Here is a 3,276-nt window from a genome sequence, read left to right as displayed (position 1 = left end):
CTATGAAGTCAAGGTATAAAAAGACATAAATAATAGATTTGACACTTATTCACTAAGTGAGTTTATTTATGTTTTATATTATTTTATTTGTGAATCCACGTCGTAACAGCCCTGACTTGACTTGTATTAGACAATAAAATTGACATGCACATGACATGGTTCCGTCGTCAAATTACAATCTGACGAACAGTATAAATAAAAGACAAAAATTCTTTTTAATTGAACGAACGCTTCCGTCGTAGACGACCGTTATTGTTACGAGGCGACACGCTCTTGTGGGAGAGCGATCCCCTGTCTCCATCGTCTATGGGTCGTGTCCATCGCGGAACATTGTACTTAGTTATTCCTATAGAACGCACCACATTATTCGAACGACCAAAAAGCAAACAGAGCGAGCTTGCAAGCAAAAGCTCACCACCTACCGCAGAATTTAGATCGCCCTCAACCAAAAAGTGACGAGTCAGAAGAAGGAAACCATGCGTCTATATGGAATACAACGGTACAAATGGTTTCGCTCCAGGTATGTGGGCCGACATAGACGATCGAGAGAGCTCACACAGGTCGGGATCGCTAATACTCACAGCGTTCTCTAACACCACAAATGAAGTGTCGTCTCCTCTCTGTACGAATAACGTCGTCTAGACGGAGATGGTTAAGACATCGTTACGTTCTCATTAAAGAAGAAAATATTGCGTTGTTGTAGAGACTACATGTTCTTAGTGGATGAGTTACTGTTGCAGTTAGCAGGTATTAAACAGTCTAATTGGACCCGCTTGGTTTTACTAAGGCGTCGTTGGCACGAAATTGTGCAGCTATGTCACTATCGACTCATGTCGACATTTCTTTGTCTAAATAAAGTCCTCGAAGTTTAGCTATATTACGACGACGTGCAAGGGAATTATACAAAGCTGATATAAATAAGTAGAATATAAGATTACATAAATTAACTCACTGTCATTGTAATAAAGGTGTTCAAATATAAAAAAACATATTTTCACGTTTTTCTGCTGTACCGAAAACGTACCGAACCGAACTTTGACCTAAAAGCCGAGGTACGTACCGAACCGAAATGTTTGTGAACCATAACACCCCTAATAGGTGTGCATGTGTGTAGTTTACTGTGTACAATAAAAGAGTTGAAATACTAAAAGTTCCCCTTGGGGATCAATAAAAGGTCTTCTTCTTCTTCTGAGGTCTATCAGGCTCTTTCTCAGTGTGCTCCTTGATCCTGGCAGCAGGGAGTTCACCTCCAGGCTGACTCAGTGATTGACAAGTCATGTCTTCCACACTGACAGATACATTTCAGACACAATACAAGAGCATTATAACTGCTACAATGTTTCTGATGTTTTCTAACTAAAGTGTTTTAGTTTAGTTCAAACATCCTGCCAGTGCAGAGTGGGTTCTTTGTTTTGTTTGTTTGTATGCACATGTACTCACACATGCATGCTGGTGACTCACTATACATGTCTGTATTCTCTAGCAAGTTAAAGGCACAGCCTCGAATTATTATCTCAATAGGTCTTAGTACTACAGTATGGTCTCACCCTCGACCATGTCAGTTGCACTAGATTGCTTCTATGTTGTTTTTTTTTAGTAGAGATGCAGGGTTTTATGTGGTTGATCTTGGGCATTATTTGATGTGTGAATTCTATTAAATCGCATTTGGATAGTGCAGGACGTGTGCAGATTTGTGAAATATTTCATCATGAACTTCCACACTTACTACATTTTAATGGATTGTTGTGGGCTAAAATGAAACAAATATGATTATTTTGTAATGTTCTCTGTGTTTTCCACTTCCTCATGCCCGTCTGGCAGCACTCTTCTTCTCTACCACAGCACTGAATCACTAACAGAACATTTTTTAGTTGGTGTAAGTGAAACAATGATTTATGCACCAGGAGGAGACAGACAAAGGAAAGTAAATGCTAAGTTTTAACATGGGAGGAAATGTTATATCTCCCTTTCATGTTATTAAAGAAAGCAGTGAATAGAACGATGTGAGAGCAGCTTTGTTTTGAGACAGCACTGACCTTTTCACAAATATCATACCAGCTTTCCCTTAATGACATTATTTCTGAGTATAGGTTCATGACAGGCGGAAAATGAAACTATTCAAGCGACTAACCAAAAGATTGTTTGTGAGGAAAGACGCTTCCCTCTGTGACACCAGGCTGAACCAGGACATTAAGCCAAGGAAACAAAGACTCTTCTCTTTTGTCCTTTTCGTCTTGGCCCTTCTTCTTTCCTAGTCCTGCTCGGCTATGGCCAACTTCGCTCAAATCTTTAGGACCTTATTGTTTGCTACAAGCCATGGCTAGGGACTGATAAACCCCAAAGACCCACTCAACACTTCAAGCCCCCAGTGAGTTGAAGTTGAAGCAAAACTTTCTAATGACCAAACTGCGGTCCTACAACTTCCGTATGATTCCGTGACGTCATTGGGCCCCGTGCCCCCTCTCAACAGAAGAAGTCCCCTGGCCCAGGGCAGTCCTTACCCACCTGGGGACTCAATCTTAGTTTTTGTCTGAGCCATATAATAGAAGAGTTACGACATCTCCGTTCACTCCAATGGACCAGTTTTTTACAGCAATGGTGGATCGTGGAGCCTCTCAATAGTTCCCCGGAAGTTAGCTTGCCGCTAACTTCCTAGAATGCTTTTCAGCCATAAACCTTGAACAATTAAATTCAATGATTCTCTCTTCTAAAACATCAACGTGTATCTTAGACCCGATTCCAACTAAGCTGTTAAAAGAAGTTGTTCAATTAATTAGCACTTCTTTATTAAATATTATGAATATGTCTTTATTATCAGGCTATGTTCCACAATCATTCAAAGTAGCAGTGATAAAACTGCTTCTTAAAAAGCACAACCTCGATCCAGAGGTTTTAACCAACTATCGACCTATTTCTAATCTTCCGTTCCTCTCAAATATTCTTCAGAAAGCAGTCGCAAAACAGCTGTGTGATTACTTAAAAAACTATGATTTATTTGAATATTTTCAGTTTGGCTTTAGAACACATCATAGCACAGAGACAGCTCTGGTTAAAGTCACAAATGACATTCTAATAGCCTCTGACAAGGGACTTGTCTCTATTCTTGTTTTGCTCGATCTCAGTGCTGCATTTGATACTATCGACCATGATATCGTATTGCAAAGACTTGAGCACTTAGTTGGCATACAGGGAACTGCTTTAGGCTGGTTTAGGTCCTATCTATCTGAACGCTCTCAGTTTGTACGTGTCAACGATGAATCTTCCACGCAAACCAAA

The sequence above is a fragment of the Notothenia coriiceps genome, unplaced genomic scaffold, assembly GCF_000735185.1.
Source record: "Notothenia coriiceps isolate Sejong01 unplaced genomic scaffold, NC01 NC01_scaffold00020103, whole genome shotgun sequence".
Taxonomy (NCBI): Eukaryota; Metazoa; Chordata; class Actinopteri; order Perciformes; family Nototheniidae; genus Notothenia; species Notothenia coriiceps.
Note: the sequence above shows the minus strand (reverse complement) of the source record.